This window comes from Herpailurus yagouaroundi, unplaced genomic scaffold (genome assembly GCF_014898765.1).
Source record: "Herpailurus yagouaroundi ecotype Mexico unplaced genomic scaffold, PumYag 151376, whole genome shotgun sequence".
Taxonomy (NCBI): Eukaryota; Metazoa; Chordata; class Mammalia; order Carnivora; family Felidae; genus Herpailurus; species Herpailurus yagouaroundi.
The window spans coordinates 783-12,556 of NW_024422773.1; the positions used below are offsets into that span (position 1 = coordinate 783).

The 11,774-nt window shown below is 49.1% G+C and overlaps 1 pseudogene; it reads right to left on the bottom strand.

Annotated features, from left to right (window-relative positions):
• Window positions 1–977: 977 nt before the first annotated feature.
• LOC121026666 (tubulin alpha-3 chain-like) lies at window positions 978–7,041 on the bottom strand (annotated as a pseudogene).
• Between the last annotated feature and the right edge of the window lie 4,733 nt (window positions 7,042–11,774).

The window sequence follows — 11,774 nt, forward strand, 5'->3', positions numbered from 1 at the left end:
GTTCATGCTCTGTCTCTCTCGGTCTCAAAAATGAAAATAAGTGTTAAAAAAAAAAAAAGAGCAAGGCAGCACATATTCTAGGCTGGGTGGGCCACATGGTCTCTGTCACAATTACTTAATTCTCTCTTTGGAGCACAAAAGCAGCCCCAACAAGACACCAATGAACAGGTGTGGGTGTGTCCACATAAAACTCTACGTGGCTGGTCTGCCAACTGTGCCGATCCCTGAACCCAGAATAGGAAGGGCGAGTGAAGGACCCGCTGCAGCAAGCCCACCAGAAGCAGTAAGGTCTGAGCCAGCTAGGCGGCATGGAAAGCAAGGCAGAGGGAAGCACGTTTTCCCAGATGGAGAGCACCGACAGCTTAGCGTCCAAGTACTGGACAAAGCTGAAGAGCTACAGCAAGTTTCCTATTCTGTATCAGATGGAAGACCGGCACAAACTGTGTTGGAGGCAGCCTCTGCCCAAACTTGCCAATCTTACTAACAGAGAAATGAGTATGTTGCCATTTCTTCCAAAAACATCCATGACCATTTTTCCTTAAATCAAATGCCGCACGGGACATTTAGATTTGGTTGAATTTCCTTATGCCTGAAGAATGACGTGGGATTTAGGAACACTGATGTTTACAGTGATCCCCCAATTTCAAATATCCACATAAATTATCAAAATGCCCTTGAAAATTGCTACATTTCTAAGTCCAAACTATTTTTCCCACACTAACTCTTTCACCCAGAAGCGGCAACAAAAATCCTTCCAAAAACTTTCTGTTCTGTTCAAAAAGAAAATTCTCACGCAGATACACAATGTGATAACTCAGGAAGGGAGTTCAAATGGCACCACTGAATAAATTCTCACTCCGGCTCACTGATTTGTGACCAAGGGGCTGGCTGCCATGGAACAGGGCATCCCCTACAAAGGGCATGCCGTGCTTGGTCGGCTGCCTGCTGACCGGTAACACCACTCAACGTCACCCAGTCCTACCTTAAATCCAGTTGGGCACCAATCCACAAACTGGATGGTGCGCTTGGTCTTGATGGTGGCGATGGCTGCGTTGACATCTTTCGGGACCACGTCCCCCCTGTACAACATGCAGCAGGCCATATACTTGCCGTGCCGAGGGTCACACTTGACCATCTGGTTAGCCGGCTCAAAACAGGCATTGGTGATCTCGGCCACAGACAGCTGCTCGTGGTACGCCTTCTCAGCTGAGATGACCGGGGCGTAGGTGGCCAGGGGGAAGTGGATGCGGGGGTAGGGGACCAGGTTGGTCTGGAATTCCGTCAAGTCCACGTTCAGGGCCCCATCAAATCGCAGGGAGGCCGTGATGGAGGACACGATCTGCCCGATCAGACGATTAAGGTTGGTGTACGTGGGCCGCTCGATATCCAGGTTGCGCCGACATATGTCGTAGATGGCTTCGTTGTCCACCATGAAGGCACAGTCAGAATGCTCCAGGGTCGTGTGGGTGGTCAGGATGGAGTTGTAGGGCTCCACCACGGCCGTGGACACCTGCGGGGCCGGGTAGATGGCAAACTCCAGCTTGGACTTCTTGCCGTAGTCCACCGACAGCCGCTCCATGAGCAGGGACGCAAACCCAGAGCCGGTGCCGCCCCCGAAACTGTGGAAGATGAGGAAGCCCTGCAGCCCCGTGCACAGATCCGCCTGAGAGAAACCAGAGACCGTGAGTCAGTGCCTGCGGAAGCCTCACCGCCGACCTCCGACAAGCCACGCTCGCTTCTTTGCCTCTGCGGGATGATCACACATTCAAATCGTCCACAGCGCACGTGCAGGACGCTCAGGAGCAAAGCAAGGCAGACGTTAGAGATGTACGGACGCACTGAAGCCACGCGTGAAGGGAAACGTGGACTCAAGATTCTGGCCTGGGGTTTTGCCAGAGCGACCTCCTGGTCGCAATCCCTGCACACCCTCCCGTCCGGGGCAACGTCCACAGGAAGCCTTCTCGGCACCCCCTTACCAGTTTTCGGATCCGGTCCAGGACCAGGTCGACGATCTCCCTGCCGATGGTATAATGGCCTCTGGCGTAATTATTGGCTGCGTCCTCCTTCCCGGTGATCAGCTGCTCTGGGTGGAAGAGCTGCCTGTAGGTCCCTGTGCGCACTTCATCTACAAAGAGGACACGTGGGCCGCAGGGCTTCAAGCCTGTTGTCAACTCACCAGGAGGGGTGGGCTTGGGGACCGTCGGGATCTACCAAGCACGTGCCGTTCCTCGCGGGTCGGCGGCATCGGGGTCTCGTAGAAAACGTCTCTGCGTCATACGCAGACCACAACGGCAATCTATGGCTCAGCAGGTAAAGTCAAGTGGAGGTACAAAGTCCAATCTGACTGGTCCTCAAAGAAGGGAAACCGCTCACACCCGCACACAGGTGATTCTGCACGTGCATAATACGTATGTCCTCCTACCCACAGCTACCTCAAAGAGTGTAACTAAAAAATCGCTTACATACTAGACAGTCACCAGGTCAGCATGACCTTGGCCGGCCAGTCCCATCAGGGCACCCTCTGTGGCCTGCCTCTCACAGGCTTTAGGGTGACATCCTGTCTTCCCCTGGGTGGCCACTGAAAGGTGCTCTCCCCTGGCAGCTCTCCCTGGCAACCACTTCAGCCTTCTAATCCGGAGGAAGCCAACCAATGTTCTCTACTTACCTTTCTGTCAGATGCGGGTCAAGATTCTCACGCAGCAGCATTTTGGTGTGCGCAGCGTTAAGGAGGGACCGGTGCCTGGGCACCCCGCAGGTGGAGTCTACACAACCACCTGCCCGGGGCTGAGGCGGCCACGAGCGAATCTATTACCCGCCTATGTTTTTCCTGTACGTTAGGTTCTCCTAACTTAGGAGCCTCAGTTTCTCACCTGATGTAGCCACAGGCGTGTACTTGTACACCCCGTCCTTTCTGCAGAAAGGAGTCAAAGGAGCACAGAGGGCATGGAGGGGGCTTCAGGGAGGCTCTCCCACTCTCCCGGGAAAGCCGCCCAAGTGCCCGAGTACCTACCGACCACGGTGGGCTCCAGGTCCACAAACACCGCTCTGGGCACATGCTTGCCAGCCCCAGTCTCGCTGAAGAACGTGTTGAACGAGTCATCCCCACCACCGATGGTTTTGTCACTTGGCATCTGACCATCGGGCTGAATTCCATGTTCAAGGCAGTACAGTTCCCAGCAGGCATTGCCGATCTGGACACCTGCCTGCCCCACGTGGATAGAGATGCACTCGCGCTGGGAGCCAGAACACAAACGTTGAGATCCCCTTGTCTTCAAGGGAACCAACGCTATATGGCACGGAAACCACATTAACACACACATCTACATGTGTTTCACATCGTCTATGGCTTTCCCAGAAGGCTTATGTGACCCTTTTCAAGTCCCTATGAAAACTGAGGTGCTCTAAACCACCCTAGCTACCAAGTGCCGGACTTAGCCCCTACACAAAAGTGTTTGCTACCATACACGTAATGTCAATGATAAACGCCACACCATACAGTCACACACAGCCACAGTCACCATACGGCCACGGTTATTCTCGAAAGAGTATAGCGATTAGTTTCTGATGGTGTCCTGTCCAAAGAGAATGTAACAAGTAACAGATCAGGGAAGGAAGAGTGGACTTGGACACAGGTCACCATGGCCCAGGTGCCCGTGGTCACCATATGTGTGCCATCCATCTACCCATCTACAGCCACCCTCTATTTTCTCCACCCAGGGCTGTGCTCAGGGAGGCTGACCCATCTGGACTGCATTAAAGGGGCTTCCTTGCACCTGGCTTCTGGTTGCATTAGCCAAGGCAGGCATCGGCAAGAGACTGCGAGGTTAGAGGACAGTGTGGTCAGGGTGCTCACTTCCTGGCTCCCACCCTGCCGGACTGCCATGGGCTCCCTGAGTTTATCAAGGCCACAAGCTTTCAGCAGTCAGTGTGCTTGATAAAGCCACCTTCTCAGCTTCTAGTGACCACTCCCTTCACCTCAAGGCTAGGAGTTAATGGCAACCAGCCATCACGAATGGTAGGACACTACACTGTCCTTTGGTGGTTTCCTTAGACCCAAAGTACCTATTTTGACTGTATCCTGTCTTTCCTGCCATAAACATAACTGTACAGTCATTAATCATTTGTTCTATTTTAGACACCTTATCCTTACAAATACATACAGGAGATCAAATAAAATTCAAGGTGTCCCACCTACCCTAAATCCTAATATACAATACCAAGAACTTGAAGTCCTGTTTTTTAAGTTTGGCAGGCAATTTTTTTTTTTTTATTTTTAAGGTTTGTTTATTATGGAGAGACAGCACAAGCAGGGGAGGGACAGAGAGAGAAGGAGACAGAAGCCGAAGCAGGCTCCAGGCTCTGAGCTGTCAGCACAGAGTCCGACACGGGGCTCGAACCACAGACCGTGAGATCGTGACCCGAGCTGAAGTCGGACGCTTAACCGCCTGAGCCAGGTGCCCCTGAAGTCCTGTTTCTTATCACACAAACACCAACTCTCCAATTAGGGGCATAGAGATTCACGTAACGCCACAATACCCTAAGAATCCATCCCAGAAGGAACTATTCAGTTGCAGAAAGAACCTCTCCAATGACAAGGAATGCACTCCTTCAGAGAAGAAATTCATCAACACTCGGGGAAGTCTTTTGGAATCCACACAATCACACCATTTACAGATCAGTATTATTCATTTTGCCTTACTTAAATCCAGGCAGCCTATGCTTCACAGGATGCCTGATTTAGTTTTCTACGGACTCAGCCCTAGTATGATCACAGGAAGCTCTGTACCCTGAGAAAATCCCTCAGGTTTTTCTTTTACAAAATGGGGGCTGGTGTGCTACATGATCTGCAAGGCCACTTCCATCTGATTATCCAATGGAACTAACGAAAAGCAGTCAGAGAAATCATTCCTAGCTTTCAACAGAAAGCCATTAAAAATTCATCACCAACCTCACCTGGATCATTAAAATTTTACCTTACTTTACTCAGCCTTATCTTCATCCTCTTTCTTTTCAAGCTCCAGTCCAACTGCTCTCTTCATATTCTTGGCAGATTACTTTGTTCCCTATGTACCCAGAAGCTTCAGCTTCCAGACAGCAAATGCGCAGACCTTTCTGCTCTCTTCCTCCTGTCAATTGTTTCTACTGATCCCCTACCCGCTAACAGTCCTCAAAGTAATCACTGGCCTTCTCAGGCCACTAGAGATCCACAGACCTCTTCAGGGTAATTGGAAATTAAAGCGATTTCACAGTAGGACTACTGAGATAACCAGCCCTTTTCACCGTGTTCACATTTCACCGTGTTCACTGATGGTGCATAATCAAACAGTGGGTAAAACTGGGGTGCTTGGGTGCCTCAGTCAATTAAGCATCCAACTTCAGCTCAGGTCATGATCTTACCATTTATGAGTTTAAGCCCCGCACTGGGCTCCGCACTGACAGTGCAGAGCCTGCCTGGGATTCTCTCACGCTCTCTCTCTCAAAACAGTAAACTTAAAAAAAAAAAAGTGGGTAAAACTCTTAATGCCCTAGTACAAATCAAGGTAGTGGCACCAAACTATACCAGTGTTCGTTAGATTCTTCACCCTTATGCACTCACGGTAAAAAGACCGAAAAAAAAAAAAAAAAGGCAATTTCATTTCAGAATATTCACGATGAAGCAAAAAATGATTATTTTATAAAACATCCACCCTCGAGTACTGTGATAAAACGGAAAGTATCCATAAAGCACCTGTGCACCTGCTGAAATACAGCTGTTTGAAGAAATAGCACTTGTGTGCTTTCAGTTGCCAACTGAACTAGCTTTTTTCACAGAATGTTATTTTCCTTGCAAGAGCCGACAAACTATGGCTATTGCAACTTGGATATCTGGTGTGTATGTTAGCATGTTGTCTGAAAGTAAATAAATATTTTTAAAATTTCTAACATGGCAAATGACTATGGAGATAACCCACATAAACAAAGGCTTTTTGGAGTCCTAATTTGTTACACTGTAGAGATGTCCATGGAGTGCCTGGGCGGCTAAGAGGGTTAAGCATGACTCTTGCTTCCCCATCGGGTCATGATCTCATGGTTTGTGAGTTGAGCTCATTGGGCTGGCAGTACAGAGCCTGCTTGGGATTCTCCCTCTCCCTCTCCCTCTCCCTCGCCCCTCCCCCACTTGCACTCTTTCTCTCTCTCTCTCAAATAAACTCTGTAAAAAAATAAATACTGTAGGGGCACCTGGGTGGCTCAGTCGGTTAAGTGTTGGACTTCAGCTCAGGCCATGATCTCATATCACATGAGTTCGAACGCCACGTTGGGCTCTGTGCTGACAGCTTAGAACCTGGAGCCTGCTTGGGATTCTGTGTCTCCCTCTCTCTCTGCCCCTCCCCCACTTGTGCTGTGTGTGTGTGTCTCTCTCTCAAAAATAAACATACGTTAACATACATACATACATACATACATACTCTAGGGATGTCCTGGGACCCCAACGTTTGAGAACCACCTTCCAGGCCTCAGGAACCCAACATAACGGCTGTCCTCAGAGACTGAGTCAAGGCCACCCAACAAGTCAAGGTCACCCAGCTTCCAACCTGGCTCATAAAGTTACAGTTTTCCAGAAGACATCTGCACCTGCCGACCCCCTTCATCCGGGACACTACCACGACGCAGGTTGCCGCTGCCCTCAGGGTTCGCACACCCAGAGAACAAGCGAGAGGACTATCATCTGTTCGTCCGGGCAGCCCTGGGCCTCCCGTGCCCAGCCCAGCCCCCTCTTTCCCCCGATCTCCACCCCCCTCCCCCGCCACACACACACACACACACACACACACACACAGAGCCCCGGTCCTAGGATTTGTCCCAGTCTTGCCCCACCCAGGGGCCTCATGTGGCGGGCTTCATCCTCCCTCCTGCCTGGGCCTCTATGAACCGAGAGTGGCCGGCGGGGGCCTCACCATGGTGAGTTCAGCTGCTACCCAACGCCATCACCAGACCTCAACCGCTGCCACCGACGCCACGCGCCCAACTGCAGAGGCTGCGCGGTGCACCCGGCCCGGGATTGGCCCGCCGCTGCCCAGGTGCCCATTGGTCCTCAGTGCCTCGGGGCGGACCTAGGCCTGGAATCCCGCTTCTGATTGGACGTTACTTGACTTGCGGAGTATGGTGCTTTCTGATTGGATATGGCTTTGGCGGGAAGGCTGTGGCCTAGCCAAAGCCGAACATTCTGATGCATCCTCGGATGTTAGGTGGGAGCGGTCACGGTTTTCTCTGCGTGGGACATAGCACATTTTCGTGCACGTAAGCCCTCAATGTGAGCGTGGCTTCACGTCAAGCTTGTGCTGCCTTCTTGCTTGGAGGCCCAGGCCCACTCACCTGTCTGCTCGTGATTCCGGTCTTTGCAAACGAGACACCCTCTCAAGGCCTGCCCACCATCTACCAGTAACCAATGCAAAGGAGAGCTGCTCTCCCGTGCTTCGCAAGCCAATAAAAGACTTGCACCAAGTTTCTGCCTTGAAGATAGGCTATTTGTTGGTGTGGCACCACCCAGGAGAACGTAAAACCAGTGTTCAACGTCCCGAACTTCCTGATGGCTTATAAACGAGGGGTTTTACGGGGAAAGTTGGGGGCAGGGGGGGGGCCGGGGGGGGGGGGCGGTCTGCTGAGAAGGTGGACGCTGTTGATTGGAGGCTCATGAAGTCACGTTCACAGATGTTACTTTGTTACTTCAAGTGGCTTCATCTGGTCCACGGAGGCGCGTTCTATCTCAAGAGACTTGAGATAGACTAACAACCAACAAGATGGATGCCAGCTTCGTACCCAAAATCTGCACCCGGCTTTCTTGTCCACCCTTTTTCCGGTGCAGAAAGGCCTTTGCCATCCAGCGCCCAGGAACCAGGCAGGACTTGATTACTTCTTTCATGTGGGGATTTCTGAGTTTCTGGGGACAAGGGAGTTGGAGGGTATACCCCAGGCTCCCCTGCCAAGGCTGGGTTGGAGTGCAGTGTCCATTTGGGGGAACTTTGGTACAATCACCTGATTCTTCCCTTCTGTAAAGACTGACTTAACTTTCTTTGGGATCCACTGTGTATTTATTTCTGAGAAAAGCAGGGTAAAAGGAATTCTGGCATAACCCCAAACTTATCAGCAGAATGCAACATCCTTTCTGGTGACTCCCTAGAGCATGTTGGAGCAGACCCTTAGCTTCTTACAGAAGAGCGGGAAACTCTGCTCCTGCAGTGGCACACAGCAGGTAGAGGAGCTGGGCTTTTTCTGTAGGCCTTGGGAACATTTGGATAGTATGATTAGGTCGGCCCTCAGAAAGATAGCTTTGGGGGCGCCTGGGTGGCGCAGTCGGTTACGCGTCCGACTTCGGCCAGGTCACGATCTCGCGGTCCGCGAGTTGGAGCCCCGCGTCGGGCTCTGGGCTGATGGCTCGGAGCCTGGAGCCTGTTTCCGATTCTGTGTCTCCCTCTCTCTCTGCCCCTCCCCGTTCATGCTCTGTCTCTCTCTGTCCCAAAAATAAATAAACGTTGAAAGAAAGATAGCTTTGGCGGCAGGGAGGAGGGAGATGGAAGGAGGTCAACGGAGAGCCAGGGAAACCAGGAGAAACCCTCCCTGCTTCTTCCCTCCAGGAGAGTGAATCCTTCTATCTTAGGTCACCTGCCATAACAGAACACCATGGACTGGGTAGCATAAGTAACGGAAGTTTCATTTCTGGCGGTTCTAAAGGCTAGGAGAGTAATGCAAGGTCAAGTTCTGGAAGGGTTGGTTTCTAGCGAGGGCTCTCTTCCTGATTGCAGAAGGCTCCCTTCTTGCTGTGTCTGCCTATAGGGGTGGGAGGAGAGAGCAAGCTCTCGGTGTCTCTTCTTACAAGGACACTAATCCTGTCAGATCAGGGTCCCACCTTTATGACCTCATGTAACCTTAATTGCCTCCTATTTCCAAATATAGTCGCATTGGGGGTTAGGGCTTCAACGTAGGAATTTGGCAGGGGGACCCAATTCAGTCTATAACACCCTCCTCCACCCTCACGGCTCCAGTCATTCCACATACATAACTGAATTGTAGCCTGTATCACATTTTAAAGTACTACTTATTTTTTCTGGTTTTAAAAGTAACACATATTCAGAGGAGAAAGTGTAGGAAATGAAGAATAACATAAGGAAAATAAAAATCATCCCCAAACCCACACCTTATAGCTAAACATTATTAATATGTCAAGGTATTCTTAGTTTTTGTTCCCCCTGTGTATATACTTATACATGGGTTTTACAAAATTGGATCCAACAATATGATTTTTTGTTTTAGTAACAACTTTCTTGAGATATAATCCACCTACCATACAATTCATTTTTTAAAAAATATGTTTTTTGTTTGTAAGTAATCTCTACACCCAATGTGGGGTTCAAACCCACAACCCTGAAATCAAATCACATGCTCTACCAACTGAGCCAGCCAGGTGCCCCACAACTCACCCATTTAAACTGGTGTACAATCCAGTGGTTTGCAGTATATTCACAGAGTTGTGCAACCATCACCACAATCCATTTGTAAAGTTAGAGTAGGTGACTTATTTGTTTAAGTTTATTTATTTATTTATTTAGAGCATGAGTGGTGGAGGGGTGGAGAGAGAGAGACAGAGAGAGAGAGAGAGAGAGAGAGAGAGAGAGAGAGAGAGAGAGAATCACAAGCAGCTTCACACTGTAAGCGGGGAGCCTGAAGCAGGGCTCAAACCCACAAACCGTGAGATCACGACCTGAGCCAAAATCAAGAGTTGGATGCATAACTGACTGAGCCACCCAGGTGCCCCATCACAATCCATTTTAGAACATTTTTATCATCTCCAAAAAAACCCATGCTCTTTCGCTGCCAACCTCCAGTCCCTCCCATCTCCCTAGCCCTAGGCAACTTCTTTTAAATTTTATTTGAGAGAGAGAGAGAGAGAGAGAGAGAGAGTTTGTGTGTGTGTGTGTGTGTGTGTGTGTGTGTGTGAGAGAGAGAGAGAGAGAGAGAGCAGGAGCAGAGCAAGTGAGTGAGAGAATCCCAAGAAGGCTCCATGCTCAGCATGGAGACACAGACACAGGACACAGGACTCAATCCCCTGGGATCACAATCAGCTGAAATCAAGAGTCAGATGTTCGACCCACTGAGCCATACAGGCGCCCCAGCCCTAGGCAACTTCTAATCTACTTTCTGTCTTGGTAGATTTACCTATTCTGGACATTTCCTATAAACAGAATCATACAATATGTGGTCTTTTGTGAATGGCTTCTTTCACAGCATCATGTTTTCAAGGTTCATTCATGTTGTAGCATGACACATTCCTCCTGTTACATGATACATTCCTGTGGTAGCATGATCCTTCACTCCTGTTTCTTGTAAACAGCTTTATTGAGATACAGTTCACATACTCTACAATTCATCTATTTAAAGTGTCCAGTTACTTTTGGTGTATTCACAGAGTTGTGCAGCCATTACCACAAGCAAGTTTAGAATGCCATCATCACCTCAAATTTCATTTCTTTTTATGGCCAAATAATATTCCATTGTATGGGCATAGCATTTTTATTTTATTTTTTAATGTTTATTTTATTCATTTTGAGAGAAAGAAAGAGCAAGGGAGAGAGGGAGAGAGAGACTCCGAGGCAGGCTCTGCTCCACCAACGCACAGCACAGAGCCTGATGCAGGGCTCCATCCCAAGGTTCGTGAGCTCATGACCTGAGCCGAAATCAAAAGGCAGTTGCTCAACTGACTGAGCCACCCAGGTGCCCCTATACCATATTTTATTTACCCATTCATCAGTTGGTGGACATTTGTACTTTGTGGATATCATGAATAAAGCTGCTGTGAACACATGTTTTCATTTCTCTATGACACGAATTGCTGGGTCTGTGATAAACTACAGGTTCAACCTTTTAAGGAATTGCCAGACAAACCATGTGATTTTTTTTCAATCCTGATTTTCTCACTTAACATTAACCATGTGCTTTTTCATAAACTGTTAACGTGTTCAATGTTTTTTGAACGCTTGGCTTTTAATGATTGCAGAGTTCCAATTCTTAGTTAATCAGTCCCCTGTTATTGGGCATCTAGATTATTTCCAATTTTCATATTATAAACAGCCTTTCAGTGAGCATTTTTGGGCATCAATATTTTTTTGTGAAACTGTAAAAAATATTTATTTTTGTGAGAGAGAGAGAGAGAGAGAGAGAGAGAGAGAGAGAGCACGAGTGAGGGAGGAGCAGAGAGGGAGGGAGACACTGAATCTGAAGCAGGCTCCAGGCTCTGAGCTTTTAGCACAGAGCCCGATGCGGGGCTCGAACGCATGAACCTACTGAGCCACTCAGGCACCCCTGGACATCACTATTTTTATGCATCTCTGGTTATTTCTGAAGAGCAGATTAGTCAGACCATTGAATCAAAGGGCATAGGCAGTTTTAAGGCTCTTGGTACATAAAACCTTCCAAAAACCTTGTGTCAGTTTGCGCTCTGCAAGTTGAGTTTGGGAATGCCAGTCACACACCACCTTATATTTTCATGGTCTCTTGAAGTCACCAAGGCAGGAACTTTGGAGATCTTTGACCCCATACCCAGCTCAACATGTAGCACACAGCACAAGTTCATGTTACGGAAATTAGTGTGAGCAAAGGAAGGCCCACCCTCTGCATTAACAGAGGCCATGGGATGGAGAGGAGGGTACAAGTGTCTGAGTCATCATGAAGACAGGCTCCACAAGACTTACCACCCAGCTGACATGGGGACTCACTGCAGACTCAAGTGGTAATAAAGCATC